General features: G+C 36.9%; 1 protein-coding gene across 2 annotated transcripts in view; it reads right to left on the reverse strand.

Moving 5' to 3' along the window:
• THRB (thyroid hormone receptor beta) overlaps window positions 1–19,710 on the reverse strand; it is a 622,225-nt gene that overhangs the window by 353,793 nt on the left and 248,722 nt on the right. For both annotated transcript variants that reach the window (XM_053714233.1, XM_053714234.1), the window contains exon 3: window positions 4,755–4,797. The gene's annotated coding sequence lies outside the window, so the exon portion shown is untranslated. The remainder of the gene's footprint in view (window positions 1–4,754; window positions 4,798–19,710) is intronic.

Here is a 19,710-nt window from a genome sequence, read left to right on the forward strand (position 1 = left end):
TCTTATTGCTGTTTATACATGAACAAGTGTGTCTAAACTCCAGCATCATATGTATTAAGTTGTCACCATTACCAGTAGTCACTGCCTGCTGGTTTATTTAACTCCACAATCACTAATTCTCTATAGCTTACGCTATTACTACTTTACAACCAACTTTCCTTCAGCCACCACACAAGCACAATTATTATTTCCTATTTTGACAACTGCGCATATAACTGCAACCTGAACTTCTCTCTCCAATGTATATTAATACCCCCTCTAACTCATGTGACCAATAATTTGTCAGCAACCTTATTAAGTTGCTTTCGCTTCTTGTACTTTCTAACTACAGCCTATTAAATGTAATCTAAAATCGTGGTATTAACTCCTCAGACAGTGCTCTTCGCCTGTGGCCCACTATTGCTATCTTTAAAGGGACATTATGCACTCATTTTTTCTTTGCATAAATGTTTTGTAGATAATCTATTTATATAGCCCATAAAGTTTTTTTTTTAATTAATGTATAGTTTTGGTTATTTTTAAATAACATTGCTCTGATTTTCAGACTCCTAACCATGCCCCAAAGTTTTATGTGAATACGCTCGACTACCTACTCCAGCTTGCTCCTGTTTGTGTAAAGGGTCTTTTCATATGCAAAAGAAGGGGGAGGGGGGGGGGGAGTGTCTTATTTGTCACTTGCAGTGGGCTTTCCAGCTACCTTTTCAACAGAGCCAAACTGACAGCTTCTAAGTAAGTTTTTAAACAGTTTTATACTGGATTTTTATATCAGTGTCTGTGCATATTATTCTTTATAGTAGTGTCTATTACATGCAGTTATATGAAAATGAGTGTATACTGTCCCTTTAACCTCCTGTCCTCATTGCCACCTAAATTACTTATCAAGTGTCACTTTATTGCTATAATATTCTCTGTCTCACTCCCCCTTCCAAAATTACAAATTCCTGCACAAAGTACAGAATTTCTGGAGAGCTCCTGCATACCCCTGTGATTATGTAAGGAAAAAACTACAAAAATCACATTTGCTAATCCCATTTCTGGTGATTAGAAAACCTTTTTTCTGCATGTGTTTTTTTAATTTTCCTTTGTCACTTTCCCCACAAAATCCATCAGATATCTTACACTGAGAACCCCCATTGCCTGTCTCCCGGGCTTCCAAAAAATGCCTTTTTTTTCAGGGGGATTTCATGATTTTTTGGGGTTTATCTAATTGAGCTGCCTTGATGGCCTCTTACTTGTGCACAGCATATATGTTTATAAATTACTTTTTAAAATTTGGTTCTATATAAACAAGATGTTTAAAGTTTAATAACAAATTAAAAATATTGCAAAGGTCATACTGTAAAGCTTGTTAACAACTAAATATGATCACAGATCACAATTAAGTCTGTATGTAATTGTATGAATTATAAAATCACACAAATTAATATGAAATTGTTAAATGCACGTCTTTATTTCATATTACTTACATAAAAAATAGCAATCGCATATATTGAAGGGACATTGAACACTTTAAAATTGGAGCAAAAAAATGAAATGATGTGCATGAAAACAACTTTGCATTATTTATTTTATATACTTTCTATAAAATGATTCTGAAATGGTGGGCTTTCCAAATCCTGTTACAAGAGGAAGTGCTTGCTCCAAACTTAACACTGCTATATTTCACACATTTATTGGTTGCACACTATAGTGACTCATTGATAATGTATCCTATTCGGACTCAGCAAAGAAGAAAACCTAAGTTACAACATGCCTCTGCCTAGTGATTAATCAACACTAAAATGTACTTATTTTTTTCAATATTTAAACAACTAACAACACTATAAAAGCTACATCTGCATATTCTCAGTCTAGTTTAAGTCATAAAAACAAACACACTTTTAATGGATTGGAATACAATAGAAAGAAAGCTCTAAAAAAGATTGAATATGTTTCCACATAGCAAATGCTGAACAAATAGGATGATATGTTAGTAAGGAACCCTCTGAGGGCATCTGCGTTTCATACTTTTCTTCTAGAGCTTCTCTGACACTTAAGACCCACATTACCAGAGCTGCATTCCTTTCTAAATATTTTAAATAAACAGGTACTTTGTGAATTGACCACTGTTACCACAACTAATGTAAGCAGGCATATTTTAACTTGATGAATAATTCATTTTCTGAAAACATACTACATTATATATTATTTTATGCTTTCCTCTCTATGAAAAATGACTGCTGAGAGGAAGTACCATTGAAAATGATCCATTCAGCTGGTGAACATTTTGCAGACACTGACACAAGAGAGCCAAAAAGGTAACTGAAAATGTCCATATATTAAAATTATGCTTTGATTTATTTTCCTTTCTCATGTTTTATATATATATATATATATATATATATATATATATATATATATATATATATATATATATATATATATATATATATATAATACTCACACACACATATATATATACATATATATACATAAACACACACACACAATGTAAATCATCACATTTAAAGGGACAGACAAGTCAAAATTAAAGGTTCATCATTTAGATAGTGTGTGTCATTTTAGACAACTTTTCAATTTACTCCTATAATGGCATTTGCTTTGTTTGCTTGCTCTTCTTTGTTGAAGAGTAAACCAAGGTAGGCCGAGCTTATGAATGTGCATATGAATTTAGTATTCTATGGCAACATTATTTGCAACCATGTATGACATTGCAATAAACATTGTTGAAAAACACTGCTGCCTGATGGCTAGACAGGTGCATGCTCCTGTGCTCACCAAGGATTACCCTTAACAAAGGATACCAAGAGAACTAAGCAAAACTGATAATAATGTAAATTGGAACATTGCTTAAAATGTCATGCCCTATCCAACCCATTTGTTTAATTATGAATTTATTAGCCATTTAACCTTCCACAATTATCATCAAAATGGATTATCTACTTAATCACAGCACTTGTAAGACTAAATTACTTAAAGGGCCATAATACCCAAATGTTTAAAAACTTGAAAGTGATGCAGCATAGCTGTAAAAAGCTGACTAGAAAATATCTCCTGAACACCTCTATGTAAAAAAGAAAGATATTTTACCTCAAAAGTTCCTCAGTAGCCACCTCCCATTGTAAAGGATTTCTAAGCAGCATTTTAGTGTGTCTGTCCTGGGACATCTGAAAGGATGAGCATCGTGCACTCTCATATTATTTCACCAATCAGGTAAAGGAAGCTTACTATGAAATCTCATGAGAGTTAAGTCAAATCTCATGAGATCACAGTAAGAGTTCATGACCTCAGCACTGCTGATGCTGATTGGCTGCTGTTCATTTCTTCATTTTTATTTTTTTTTACCTGCAGCTGGGAGCAGGTGAAGTATAACTTTTTACACAGAACTTACTCTGCTGAGCTGAGGAGATTGTGAGGTAAAATATCTTCCTTTTTTACATAGAGATCCTCAGGTGATATTTTCCTGTCAGCTTTTTACAGTTATACTGCATCAGTTTCAAGTGATTTAGCATATGAGTATTATGTCCCTTTAATGTAACAATGTACATTAGTCCTATAATATAAAACTGGACAAGTATATTTTATACTAGATTTGTATTAATTTTAAATTAGCATTTGAATTCTTAGTAGGATTTTCTGATTATATCAAATTACTTTTGACATATTATTGTAGTTATATTTGAGGTAAAAATATAGTACAGTAGAGTTTGTTCCTGACCACAATATGCACTGGATGTGCAGTATTCCATTTATTTTAAAGTCTGATAAAAACACATTTTAAGCATATAGCATCACTGACAACCTGTAATCTTCAACACAAATTAAATTGATTTTTCAGTCATGCAAATAAAATAAAATAAAAAGACTATTTTTCAGACCGTTTAAATCTGGCAGATAACCACCCACATAATATGAGACATATACATTTATTTAGTTTTTTCAGCTTACACCTACAAATAATTCTGCATTTGAATAAATCATTTTGATTACAAAACCTTATACGAATTAAAATATACATAAAACTCAGGCTCTTGTGATACAGCTATACTGCATATTTCCTAGCCAGCTCTAAACATGACCAGCAAACCCACTCAAGTATATGCAATAATAAGTAAACAATGAGAAATCCATATGCACAAGTAGACTTTGCTTCAGATATGCAAGAAGTCAAGTTCATGTCCAGCCATGAAATCAGTGACATGCAACTCCAGTCCTCTAATTACTAGTTGTGTCATTCACCAAGGAGCAGAAAATAGACATCAGCCATTGGTAATTGAAAAAGCAGTTCCATAGTTCTCATTAGGTAATTAACCATATGTAAGTTGTATACAACATTTTCTAAATCTGTGTAAAGTTAAAAATTAAACAGGGAATGAGTTATTATAAATAAATGAATGTGCTTATATTGTTAATGTTGAAGCTTTATCTGTAAGTATGATGTAATATGGCCTGCGGCCAATCACAGCATTAGTATCTTAAACATTTTAGGTTTCTTTAACCAAAATTATGGGATATGGAAAAAAAAGTTTTTTTAACCTCATAAAATCCTTATAAATACATCCAATTAGGTTAAACATAATTTCAATATATAATCTGGAATAAAATATAAACAATATAAAAACATACTGTATACCTTTAGTATAAAGAAGATGAGTTTTTGCTTTTGTTTTTTTTGCACCCTATTTGGGGTTTTTGACACTTGCACGCATGAATAAATCACATTTATGGCCTATGAGCGACAAACTAATTTGTACCTCATTTGAAGATGCTCCTCTGTTCCAGACGTTCACAAGCAACCTGCAGAGCCAAAAGAGACCGTTGTTATGAATACTCAGGTTTCAATTTTCTTGTTAGTGTAATTAAAGTAAATTAAATAGCTACAGAACAACAGGCAGTACACATCCCTAATTGAGCTTATGGGAAGTATTCTCACACAATTTCTTTCTACTCCATGAATAATGAATGTCTCATTGACTATCAATAAATAAAGTGTGTACATTTGTAATGATATATTTTATTTTATGCACTAATTAAGTAAAACACAGTTTACAATAATCTTTTCAGATTCTTTCCATTTCTACAAATGTTCTCATTTTATGTACATTTAAAGGGACATAAAACAAGTTGGGATAGAGACAAAATATAATATGCATTTTAATTACTTTACCTGCAAATTTATACTGCAGTGCCTCGCCATTAACCCTTTCTTTTTAGTTTTTGAATTGTAAAGCTCTAACTCCCCCCACACATTTCCTTATATGGCTTTATCTATATCTATTGTTCTTTTGGTAGAATGCAAAAGTGCACAGGGATTATCTGCAGGAGCATGCGTAGAAGCTGTGAACTTAGTTGAAATACAATGCCTGTGTCTAAACACTGATAAAAGAGGTGGAGTTGGCTGCTCCAGGCAGTTTAGCTATGTATTTCATTTTGCTTATTTTTGAAAATTATTTTAAAATACTTACAAGCAATTTGTTTTAAAAGATGTATGCAAACTATTTTTAATTAATTAGGCCTTTTAGGATATGCACAGATCTCAACCTGTTATCTAATTTGTTGACTACTCCTCAACAAAGGATTTTAAGAGAGCAAAGCAAATATGAAAACAGGATTAAAGTGCCCGTGATGTCACCACGTACGCATGTGATGATGTTACAAAGGGGTCAGAATCCCCTGCTTTTTCAAATGACGGTCTTGGAGCAGTACCGTACAGAAACAGAAAAAACACATGGGGATTTGCTTGGGAATGGTTAATTATGGGCTAAAAGTGGAGTGCTAATTTATTATGCAGCCGCAAACGAGCACATTTGCGGGAGTGCAATAAATAAGCAGCATTACAAGTGGCTGGTTATTGCCACCGGTTATTTGTCTAAAAATGCCTCAAATGAACTAGGCAGTTTTTAGGGGTTAAAAGTGGCAGGTGTGGGGTGTTAGAAAAAAAGAAAAACTGCACTGTTAACTGCCTTTACATTGCAGTCTTTTTAAATATATATGTATATGCTTTTATATACAGTAAATGTATTTATATGTTAATATGTGTATATGCACACACATTAACACAAATATATATGTATATGCGTTTATATACAGTAAATGTATTTATATGTTAATATGTGTATATGCACACACATTAACACAAATATATATGTATATGCTTTTATATACAGTAAATGTATTTATATGTTAATATGTGTATATGCACACACATTAACACACATATATATGTATATATTCATATACAGATATATTAAAAATTGCTGCCCATTACTGCACTACTTACCCCCTTTTCTGTGCTAGTTCTCATGGAGAGAACGAGGCTCCCATTAGAGCTTTTTGGCTTCATATGCTGTGAAAATCTATTGTTCTGTGTTTCAGGTCCCTACTAGCTTTTGTTATTGACAGCTAAATAGTTTATCACCAAAATAGAAGAAACACCATAAACTCAGTTTTTAATAACAGTCATTTGCCTGAGGAGCCCTTGAAATATTTCTGCCACCTAACCCAACATATTCTATAAAGCTCATATAGCTAATTTATTGCGCACCCGCAAGTGGGCAAATTTGTCGTTTGCGGGAGCGCAATAAATAAGCAGCATTACAAGTGGCTGGTTATTGATACCGCAAGCTCGCGGTAGCAATTACCGCTCAGAAAAACATAAATTATGCTTACCAGATAATTTAATTTCCTTCTGTACAAGGAGAGTCCACGGCTTCATTCATTACTGTTAGGAAATACTGAACCTGGCCACCAGGAGGAGGCAAAGACACCCCAGCCAAAGGCTTAAATACATCTCCCACTTTCCCCATCCCCCAGTCATTCTGCCAAGGGAACAAGGAACAGTAGGAGAAATATCAGGGTATTAAAGGTGCCAGAAGAAAATTATAATTTAGGGGGCCACCCATCGGAGAACACGGGTGGGGGCCATGAACTCTCCTTGTACAGAAGCAAATTAAATTATCTGGTAAGCATAATTTATGTATTCCTTCTTAATACAAGGAGAGTTCACGGCTTCATTCCTTATTGTTGGGAAACATATACCCAAGCTCTAGAGGACACTGAATGAAAATGGGAGGGACAAAAAGAGAGGCGGACCCTAATCTAAAGGGCACCACAGCCTGCAAAACCTCTCTCACAAAGGCTGCTTCAGCTGAAGCAAAAACATAAAAATTGTAAAATTTAGAAAAAGTGTGTAAGGAGGACCAGGTAGTTGCCTTACAAATCTGATCCATAGAGGCCTTGTTCTTAAAGGCCCAAGAGGAAGCCACTGCTCTAGTAGAATGAGCCGTAATTCTCTGAGGAGGGCTAAGACCCACTGTCTCATAAGCTAAGCGGATAAGATGAAGAGGCCTTCTGGCCCTTACGCTTCCCAAAATATGTTTGTCTAAAATCCTTAGTAGCTTGAAGATAAAACTTCAGGCACAAACCACGTCCACATTATGAAGTAAACGTTCCTTCGAAGAAGGATTAGGACACAAAGAAGGGACCACAAAATTTCTTGATTGAGGTTGTGGTCTGACACGACTTTAGGGAGAAACCCTAATTTAGTACGTAGGACAGCCTTATCCAAATGGAACACCAGATAAGGAGGCTCACATTGCAAGGCGGCAATTTCATATACTCTGCACGCTGAAGCAATAGCCAGTAGAAAGAGAACTTTCCAGGACAACAACTTAATATCAATTACATGCATAGGCTCAAACAGAGCCCGTTGCAAAACTTTAAGCTGTCCCCTCAGGGAACTTGCCGAAAGACCCTTCTCCTGACCATCCTGGAAAAACAACAAAATCCTGGCAACCTTATGCCAAGGAAATCCACACTCTTCACACTAGAATAAGTAGGTTCTCCACACCTTATGATAGATGCAACGAGAAACCGGCTTACAAGCTTGAATGAGAGCATCAATAACTCTCTCAGAAAAACCTCTCTTGGCTAGGACTAAGTGTTCAATCTCCACACAGACAGCCTCAGAGAATCTAGATTTTGTTGAACAAGAGGACCTTGTTCCAGCAGATCCCTGAAACAAGGTAACTTCCATGGAAAAAAGATGACATCCTCACTAGGTCCACGAACCACGTCCTTCGCGACCACGATGGAGCAATCAGTATTACCGACGCCTGCTCCTGCTTGATACGGCCCACTACCCGAGGAAGGAGTGGTAATAGCGAAAAAAGGTAGATTAGATTGAACCTCCAAGGCACCGCTAAAGCATCTATTAGCTCCGCCTGAGGATCCCTGGACCTCAACCCATATCTGGGTAGTTTGGTATTGAGACGAGATGCCATGAGATCCATCTCCGGCATCCCCCACCTAAAGCATATCTCTGCAAACACTTTGGGATGGAGAGACCATTCCCCCGGATGAAAGGATTGCCTGCTGAAAAAATCTGCTTCCCAGTTGTCCACACCCGGAATGTGGATTGCCGACAGCAAACAGATGTGGGCCTCCGTCTACTTCAGAATCCAAGATACTTCCCTCATTGCTAGGGAGCTTCTCGTTTCCCCCTGATAGTTGATGTAAGCCACTGAAGTTATATTGTCTGATTGGAATCTGATAAACCGGGATGAACCTAGAAGAGGCCAAGCCTTTAGAGCATTGTAGATTGCTCGAAGTTCCAAAATGTTGATCGGGAGGGAGCGTTCCTCCTGAAACTACAGGCCCTGTGCCTTCTTGGCACCCCAAGCAGCTCCCCATCCAGAGAGGCTCGCGTCCATAGTCACAATCTCCCAGAATGGTCTGAGAAAGGATGTCCCTCGGGACAGATGATCTGGACAGAGCCACCAAGAGAGCGATTCTCTCGACCAGTTGTCCAGGGAAATCTGTTGAGACAGATCCAAATCATCGCTGTTCCACTGCCTCAGCATGCACAGCTGTAGTGGTCTGAGACGGAACCTGGCAAAAGGAATTATATCCATGCTGGACACCATGAGACCAATTACCTCCATACACTGAGCCACAGATGGCCTTAGGGAGGTCCGGAGGGCAAGACATGCCGAAGCTAGTTTGCACTGTCTCAGGTCGGTTAGAAATACCCTCATGGATATTGAATCTATTATAGTACCCTGGAATTCTACCCTGGTGCTTGGAATGAGAGAACTCCTCTCTAAGTTTATCTTCCATCCATGTGATCAAAGAAGAGAGAGAAACCGAATGGTCCTCTGTTAGACGAAAGGATGGCGCTTGAACCAGAATGTCATCCAAGTTGGGAGCTACTGCTATACCTTGGGTTCTGGCGACAAACGGAAGTGCAATGAACTGGAAGTGGTCCCTGTGGATTGGAACATGAAGGTAGGCATCCTTTAGATCTATAGTGGTCATGAACTGTCCTTCCTGAACTATAGGAAGAATGGACCTTATTGTCTCCATCTTGAACGAGGGGAAATTTAGAAACTTGTTTAAGCACATTAGGTCCAGAATTGGGCGGAAAGTTCCCTCCTTCTTTGGGAACACAAACAGGTTTGAGTAGTATACCAAACCGGGACAATGACCCCTAAAGGAGGACAGATCCTGCACGCACCCCAGAAAGGCTTCCATCTTTTCTGGTTTTAAAGACAGGCTTTAGAGGAGAAATCTTCCCTTGCGTGGATGAGATTTGAAACCTATCTTGTATCCCTGAGCTATGACCTCTAGTACCCATGGATCCTGCACATCCCTGGACCAAGCATCTGAAAACAGTGACAGTCTGCCCCCTACACAATCCAGCTTTGGATTGGGGGCCGTCCCTTCATGCTGACTTGTTCTCGGCGGGCTTCTTGCTCTGCTTGGATTTATTCAAGGATTGAGCCGGCTTCCAAGTGCTCTTGGTTTGCTTGGGCTTAGAGGAGGACTGCTGGCATTGGGACTTTTCAACAAAACAAAAGGAACAAAATTAGATCCTTGTCCCTTAGATTTGTTCTTTTTATCCTGCGGTAGGAAGGCACCCTTGCCCCCTGTAACCATGGAAATAATGGAGTCAAGGCCTGGACCAAATAAAATGTTTAATACAGTATAATGATTAGTGTGCGCTAAGAAAGGATGCTATACACTTATCTAAAGACACAATCCCTGTTAAGTGTCAAATAACCATACACACAAAAGTTTAAGCTAAGCTTAGGGATAGATAAGTGCGCCTGTTAAGGCTAAAAGTATCACAACACCTATTTATAAATATGCATAATATGTTTATTAGAATACAATATAGCAGCAAATAAAAAAGGGACGTCTCCCTATACTTTTAAAAAACAAACGGATAGATTATGGCCAGAATGTAAAAACGATGTCTCAAATGTTAAAAGCAAATGGCATCTAATAAAAAACAGAAAGTATGTAGACTGTATATAACATTACAGGATTGTAAACAAAACAATATTGCAAAATCCCTGCTAGATCATGGGTCTGACAATAAAGCACAGTGTCCAGTTTGTGCAGCATGTGTAAAATACACGGGGCGGCAATAGGTATATAAAGAAAAAGAGGAACACTCGTAGGTAAGACTCTCAGATGGTTTATCTAGTATAGTAACCAGAGTTCCTATAAGGCGTATAGTATATATAGGGTGACAGTGTCCAGAAAACACTTCAAGTATAGATTTGTAGTACTTTACCATATTCAGGTGGTAAGTCTCGTTCAAGTCTTGGACCGTTAGTGCGGCCGCAGCCGCTCTCCAAAAATATTCTCTGCAAACCTGTTCATGTGTCGGACGGCGTCTGACGTCACACCTTATTCCTCGTATTCAAAGAGGTGTTTACTGCGCGTTGCCAAACAGCTGTTTGGAGACTTTTACTTGGTAACTTTGTTATCCAATGTGGTATATGTTCAGCCCTTAGATGTGTCTTATGGGCTCACAGCGTTAAGTAGAATACACAGATTCTTCCTCACTTCCAATGTAGCAATTCAAAGATTAACCCGGGTTAAAGATGCTGTACAGGAGATGCTTCAGATAAAAGCTGCAATGTCACTTCAACAAGCGACGCGTTTCGCCCTCCCTTGGGCTTTATCAAGATCCGAGACTTACCACCTGAATACGGTAAAGTACTACAAATCTATACTTGAAGTGCTTTCTGGACACTGTCACCCTATATATACTATACGCCTTATAGGAACTCTGGTTACTATACCAGATAAACCATCTGAGAGTCTTACCTACGAGTGTTCCTCTTTTTCTTTATATACCTATTGCCGCCCCGTGTATTTTACACACGCTGCACAAACTGGACACTGTGCTTTATTGTCAGACCCATGATCTAGCAGGGATTTTGCAATATTGTTTTGTTTACAATCCTGTAATGTTATATACAGTCTACATACTTTCTGTTTTTTATTAGATGCCATTTGCTTTTAACATTTGAGACATCGTTTTTACATTCTGGCCATAATCTATCCGTTTGTTTTTTAAAAGTATAGGGAGACGTCCCTTTTTTATTTGCTGCTATATTGTATTCTAATAAACATATTATGTATATTTATAAATAGGTGTTGTGATACTTTTAGCCTTAACAGGCGCACTTATCTATCCCTAAGCTTAGCTTAAACTTTTGCAAATAAAATGTTTCCCTTAAAGGGGAGGGAAAGTAGTCTAGATTCTGCAGACCAGGACTTCAGCCAGATCGCCCGACACATCTGCACTGAGAAACCAGAGGTTTTAGCATTCAGGAGAATAATCTGCATGTTTGCATCTCATATAAAAGAATTAGCAATTCTCAAAGCCTCAATTCTTTCTTGGATAATGTTGAGGGGACCCTACACCTCAATCAATTCCGCTAGGGAGTCGCACCAGTAGGCCGCAGCTCCAGCAACCGAGGCAACAGCCGCTGCCAGTTAAAATATCCCGTATGCTGAAACATTTTCCTGAGAAAAGTTTCCATTTTTTTATCCACCGGCTCTCTGAAAGACGAGCTATCCTCAAAGAGTGATAGTAGTATGCTTAGCTAACATGGAGATAGCACCATCCACCTTAGGGACGGAACCCCACAACTCCAGCTCAGAGTCCGGGACCAGGAATAATTTTTTAAAGGCAGGCGAAGGGGAAAAGGAAGATCCAATTCTAGCCTATTAATTTTTTAATAATATTCGCCATCTTTACAGGTACAGGAAAAGTTAGCGGCGATACCCTTTCCTCGTATACTCTGTTTAACTTAGGGATCAAAGGTTCATCAGGCAACTTGGCCTTTGGAACCTCTAATGTCAACAGAACCTCCTTTAGAAGAAAATGTAGGTGTTCAATTTTAAATCTAAAGGTTGGCTCCTCCGCAGCCGGAGGCCTAGAGGTAGCAGACTCCGATACAGAAATGTCACCCTCTGAAGACTCAGAGTGTGACCCATCCTGGGATACTTGAAAAGCAGACAAATCAAGTAAATCACTGGATGTCCCCTGGACCGGAGAGCTATGTTTAACCTTTAGCTTGTGCTAAGCAGGGCGAGGTAGAGCACTAAGGGCCTAGTACACTAAATAGGAACTTGCCAGTATCTCTTCTAATATTACTTGTCTCTCTACTGAAGAATTTTGCAAATAGATTATCAGAAGCTAAAAGCAGGATCTCAGATTTAGAAGACCTAGCCAACACACAGGATAGCCAATTACAGAAGCAAGAAGCCCAAATCAGTAATTTGCAAAGTCGTCTGGAGGATCTGGAGGATCGCTCCAGACGAAATAATCTCAGAATAGTAGGACTCCCTGAAACTGCAGAAAATAATGACCTTTTGAAATTCACATTTACTTTACTACCACAGGCTTTAGGTCTTCCTCCCTTGCAACTTCCACTAGAAGTAGAAAGAGCCCATAGGATTGGTCCCCTAAAAATAAACGTAAATGGTTCCCCCAGGAATAGAATGTGCATTGTTAAATAACTAAAGTTTCCTGACAAAATTGAATTATTAATATTATATAAGAAAGTAGACTCTTTTTCTATAGCCAATAATAAGATACTATTATTTCAGGATTTCTCAAACCAAACTTCAGCAAAAAGGAAATTCATGGCCCCCTATTGTACTCAGTTTATTAACAAAGGCCTCAAAGCCCGATTAATATATCCTGCTAAGATTGTAGTAGAATATAATGATAATTGGTTCACTCATAAAAATGTAACTGAGGCCCAAGAATTTGCTTCAACTAAATAAAATTTAATTCTGGTATTTTTTGTTAAAGATAGGGCTTTATTCCAAAGCCATATCTGCATGAGAGTTTATTTTTATTCAGAATGATTTTGTCCAGGTACCTGTGTATAAAAAGAAATGTAAATATGTGTATCCACACAAGAGTTATGCCACTAGTATTTTTTACTTTCTGCGCAGACCATTGTTTTTATTATGTCTCCCATATAATTTATATGGGATTCTCTCTTTTTTTTTTTTCCTCCTCTCCCTGTTTTTGTTTTTTTTTGGGGGGGGGTTTTCCCTCTCTTTATTCCATTTCCCACTTTCCCTTCCCTCACAGCCCTCAACCTGTCTCTCGATCCACACCCAGATCTGAATTACGTACTGATGTGTTTTTCTATGTTTTAAATGACCACAGCTGTAAATAAAAACCATAAGGTTCTCTCCAATGAAACGTAAACTTATTATAAAAGCTCTTGCTAAACATAATCCAGACGTGGTATTTCTTCAAGAGACCCACTTAAAAGAATCCGAGATATCGAAGCTGAAAATAAAATGGGTAGGAGAAGTGATTGCGACTCCGGTCAATAATAAAAAAGCAGGGGTTGCAATTTAACTTCATAAAAACCTAGATTTTAAGATCATGAATATTGAGCTTTACCCTGATGCAAGATTTATTATCTTGCAAATTTTGATTAATAATATCCATTTCACATTATGCAATATATATGGACCAAATTCCCATACTCCCTTGTTTTGGGAAAATATTAAAGTCAAATTATTCCCGTTTATTGGTCAGAATCTTATTTTAAGGGGTGATTTTAATATTTTGATCTGCTCTGAATTGAATAGATTCTCAAAGAAAAAAACTTAAGGAATAGAAAAAAAGTGCAAAATATTTTCAACAATTCTGTCGTAAACTTAAATTGTTAGATATCTGGCGTATTGAGAATCCAGATGCTAGAGTTTTCCTGTGAATCGAAAACACATAAAACGTTTTCCAGAATTGACATGTTACTAATCTCAGAATCTCTCTCCATTTTAAAGATAACCTCAGAAATAGCTAATATAGAAATGTCAGACCATGCCATTATATCGCTTGCTTTCATTTCGTTATCTAAACCCAGAGATAAAAGTCAAAATTTTATATTTCCGCGTTTCTGGTTTAATAATCCCAGATTTAATGTATGGCTGAAACAAAAATGGAAAGATTACTTTACCTTTAATATAACTCAATTTAATAAAATAGTGACATTTTGGAAATCTTCAAAAGCTGTTTTAGGTGAAATTAAGACGTATCTACACGCATGGAATAAGAAAAATAGGGCAGTTGAAATACAGCTAGCAAACCAAGTTAAAAATGCTCTTAGAAGATATTACAATTAAACAACTCCACTTAATTGGAATAAATACTGTGAAGCAAGAAACAATCGTGATGTTTTTTTTAAAAAAAGAGGAGCTAAAATTTAATTTACAGTTCCGAGGATATCATGGTACTTCAGCAAAACACTTCGCTAAATTGATTAAAAACAGAAAGAGTAAGAACTACATTAGAGCAATTAAGTCCGGTATGGACAGATATACAGATTCTGAAAATATTATTAAGGTATTTCATAGCTTTTATCAAAAGTTGTATTGTGAAAATGATATTAATCTCTCAAAGTTAGATAGCTTCTGGTCGAAAATTGCACTCCCGAAGATATCCAAAGAACACTTAAGTGAATTAAACTCACCTATTACAGGAGAAGAAATTACCAAAGCAATAGAAAAAACTAAAGCAAATAAGGTAGCAGGACCTGATTTCCTGTCTGCAGAATTCTATAAAATTGTAACTAAGGAGATTAGCTACACGTTAGAAAGGCTGTATAATGAGTATTATTCATATAACAATGCTATGTCTAATTATTTTTCGGCAGCTAATATAACCCTAATCTTAAAGAATAATGGAAAAAGTGAACTTATGTGGGTGATTAAATCTTGGGTAAGCTGTCAGCACCATCCTTTTAAAGTTGTAGATTTTTTTTAAATATTTGGGTATATGTCTACACAGGAATCCACAAAAATGGTACAATTTAAATTTCTTGTCTTTATTATATAAGATTAAAAAAACATCTTGAATTATGGGCCTCTCTTCTCTTATCCATCATTCATTATCAATCATTTTTCCCCAGGTATTATATCCACTACAAAACCTACCTTGTTTCTTACAAACACGGACCTGCGGCAACTCTATACCTGCCAATCTAAATTTATTTGGGGAAATAAAAAACCTCATATTTCATTATGTAGGTTGATACATAAAAAGAATGCAGCAGGCTTGGCACTACCTAATGTAAAACTGTGTAATATTGCCACACTAGTTAAAATCGCGCTTGATTGGATTTCCGATTCTAACAATTTTGCATTGCCCCCTTTTCCTTAAAGGCTATTTTACACTGCTCGGTTAAAAATATTCCTCATAAGATTCAATCGTTAATCTCTATTAAAAATGTAGTGGTAGCCTGGCAAAAGTGATGTAGGATTCTGGAAGTTGTTCCTTATTTTTCAAACTGTTTACCTATAAGAAATAATCCAGAATTTATGCCCGGAACACAGTATAAAGTCTTTAAAAAATGGGAAGAGAATGGTCTGGAATTTGTATTTCAGCTAATCTCGGATAGTCAGCATTTATTCCCTCCTGATATTCTCTTCATTTCTATTCATTTTAAGTTGGAACCTTGAAACGGACATGGCAACTGAATGGTCCGAGATTAACATATATATCAATAAATTTAGAATTGGTGACACCTCAATATTACTTATCTATGATCTTATGTTTGTTAAATAAAGTATATTATTGTTAGATAATATATGTAAGGTCTGGGCGAGCTCTTTTCCGGCTATAAATCCAGATATGATCAGTCAGAGCTTACTCTTAGTAAACAAATGTGTGATTGCCACGTACTGGAAAGAATCCCATATTAAGCTTATTAACATTTATTATATTTCTCCATCCAAGATGGCACAATTTTATCCTACACAAGCATTTGTATGTCTACAATGTTTTTCCTCTAATGCTAACAGTGCATATGTTCTGGTTTTGCCCTAACATTTTTCGATTTTAGTTGAAAATCCAGTATTGGGTTAATCAGTTATTTAATTCAACCATACAATTTTCCCAAGATGAAGTGATTTTCCTAAAAATGTGTAATCTTTTATAACTATTATACTTACCTGCCTTAAGAATTGGCAGGCTGCCAGGGCCCCTTCTTTTCGTCTCTTTCTTAAAGAAATCCAGGCTCAAATTATTTATGAAGCATTTCACACTCAGTTTGCATCAAAAAAAATAAAATCAGTACATTTATTTGTAGCTGGCTCCCAATCATTAAGTCTTACCCCTTGGCAGTTCAAAAAAATATTTTAGCCCCGTTCTTGAGTTCTAAGAGCTTTGCAGATCTTGTCTTGTACGATATATTCCCCTCAACTGCCTGCCCCCCTTTCCCTTTTTTTTGGTGTCTTGAAATTTCTTTGGCATATTAAATAATGGTATTCCTCCTATTCAGTATACTATGGCTTAGGCATTTATTCATCATCTTGATTTTCTTTGTTTCAATGTTTCTTATAATTTGTTAAGTCCTCTAATGTGTACATCTCCATATTTACTAGCAGTTAGAGCTAGCAGCATATCTTTTCTGTTTTGTATTTAGTCATGAAGATTTAACGCACTACATATGAAAGTCTATTCATTTCTGTTTAAAATTGTGAATATGATGCTATTTATATTATCTCGTGATTTGTCAAAATAATGCTGTATCTTTGATTTGATGGTGTACACTATGGAGCAAATAATAATAAAAAAGCCTCAGACACCGCCGTCTTTAACTGTGCAGTAAAGTCTGATGGTAAAAGGCTCCCTCCAGACGGAAGATCAGGCGTGCTACGGGAAGCTGCATGTGAGAATGGAGATGATTGATGGGTATGCACCTCACGGGACAGTGAGTCCTCATAGGTGGACGGCTCAGTCGAACTAAAGGGGTTAACCTTCTTAGACATAATAACCTTGTTGATGCATATGGAACATATTTGAGAGGGCAGGCACACCAAGGCCTCCTCACAATATAGACAGGTATTACTATTAGGAAGAGGGAGTATCCTCAAGCATATCAGGATCCTCCATAGCTTGCGCCAACAACAGTAGCATTCAAATAAATGAACTTTTTATTTCTCACAAAAATGGCACCTATATACCCCCAATGACTGGGGCACTCACCACCTCCTAGACCCAGGCAACCAGAGAAGAAGCAACCTCTCCAATAGCGACTTGGTCAGGAAAGAGAAAACGAAAGTGTAACCAACCCGGTCACATGGTGCACAAGGCAGGACTGCCCCTGCTATGAGAAAAATCACGCCAAGCTACAAGCTGCACAGCGTTCAAAGTGAAAGTAAACACCTGTATGCTCCGTTACCGCATAGCAACAGTCTATGAGCCCAAAAAATAAATCTCACACATAAGCAGCATAAGTCAAAGAAAGACACTTGATTAATCCCCACTGTTCAATAACCTCCCTCAGGAGATATTAACCCATGATTCTATAAAGATAAAAGGAGTCACACTTTGACCCTGTCTTCAGCAATTTCAACATAAAACATAAAAAAAAGTAAAAATTGAAACGTGTTACCAGAATCCGTGCTGTGGAACAGAAACACAGCCTCTCAAGTGTGACAGACTTGTAGCATAGCTCTTGACATGGACTTGAGTGAAGAAAGCAGACAGTGAAACTCGTCACACTGGTTGCTTAAGGAGCTGTTAGCAGGCAGTCTGGATGGGTTCACAGAAAGACTATCCCTGCATCTCCAGACTCTAAATTTCATTAAGGCTCTCACTGAGAGGCTGACAAGACTACTTAAAACTCCAGTTCCATAACGAAAGGCATATATCCCTCCTGAGGAACAACTCCGAAATCTTCTGACACTTCTCTGTCATTTTCCTGTGATGAAAGGCAAAGAATGACTGGGGGATGGGGGAAGTGGGAGAGGTATTTAAGCCTTTGGCTGGGTGTCTATGCCTCCTCCTGGTGGCCAGGTTCAGTATTTCCCAACAGTAAAGAATGAAGCCATTGACTCTCCTTGTATTAAGAAGGAAATTAACCAGAGATCAGATATCAGCTTTTAATAATATTTAACACTTCTCCTTAGAGTAAGTGTTGTAAGCTCTGTTCTTGAGCAAATTGTCTACTTCTTGTCTACAATGAAAGATTAGTTTGTCGCTTCTACACAAAGTTATTATACTTGTTGTGTTAATTTCTTTTCCTGGTGAGATTTAGGAACTTTTTAGTTTACTTCAGGCAGATTTGACTGCCATCATTTTTCCGACTGTAAAAATACCAACCTCAAACAAGCTGTGGGACTGTGCAAGCACTGCAGGATTTACAGCAGTAAAAATGGTAAATAGCAGCTTCAAAGAGGCGCTACACAGAGCCCACATTGTATGTGCAAGGGCAATCTACACATATTTATGTAGGCATTAATTAACAAACAAATGCAATCAGTGTTTATCTTAGAGCACAATTATACAGAGTGATTAGCATAATTTCTAAAGTATGACTATCAGTTTAAACACAAATATTGGGGAATATCATTTGCAGTCTAGCCCCTCTCACCTGCTGTGCAGGTGCTTAGTAATGCTTTAGTACATTTTTCCCCATGACAATCATGTATAACACGTTATACAACACTTGCATGTCTCTTGCTATGTTGTATCTGGTTATAATCTTATTAAATATAATAATACAATTAATAAATGCATGCAGTGCCCCAGATTGGTATACAACACATATCCACTGAATATTTTGATAGAGAGAGAGATAATATAAAGAGAGAGAGAGAGAGAGAGAGAATATAAAGAGAGAGAGAGAGAGAGATAATATAAAGAGAGAGAGAGAGAGAGAGATAATATAAAGAGAGAGAGGGAGATAATATAAAAAGAGAGAGAGATAATATAAAAAGAGAGAGAGATAATATAAAGAGAGAGAGAGAGATAATATAAAGAGAGAGAGAGATAATATAGAGAGAGAGAGAGAGAGAGAGATAATATAAAGAGAGAGAGAGATAATATAAAGAGAGAGAGAGATAATATAAAGAGAGAGAGAGAGAGATAATATAAAGAGAGAGAGAGAGAGATAATATAAAGAGAGAGAGAGAGATAATATAAAGAGAGAGAGAGAGATAATATAAAGAGAGAGAGAGAGAGATAATATAAAGAGAGAGAGAGAGATGAGAGAGAGATGAGAGAGAGATGAGAGAGAGATGAGAGAGAGATGAGAGAGAGAGATAGAGAGATAGAGAGAATATGTATACAGGATAGATAGATAGATAGATCTGCAAAATGATGCAATTAACATTAATAAAAAAGACCAAAACTCCATACAATAAACATATGCACGCACAGAGAACTCCAGGCTGTTTATCATGAAGTGGATATTTTATTTGGCTCATCTTTCTAAAACGCTTTCTTTGAACTTTACACATGGTTGGATGTGTTCCACTGCAGAAGCCACGTCCAAGAACTGCAATGAAAATGTGACACAGCCAACAAACAAAGCATTGTCCTATCCAAGACAAAAACTGGATGTGCACTTCTGCACAGTAAATGTAAAATGTGGC

Source organism: Bombina bombina, chromosome 5, assembly GCF_027579735.1.
Source record: "Bombina bombina isolate aBomBom1 chromosome 5, aBomBom1.pri, whole genome shotgun sequence".
Taxonomy (NCBI): Eukaryota; Metazoa; Chordata; class Amphibia; order Anura; family Bombinatoridae; genus Bombina; species Bombina bombina.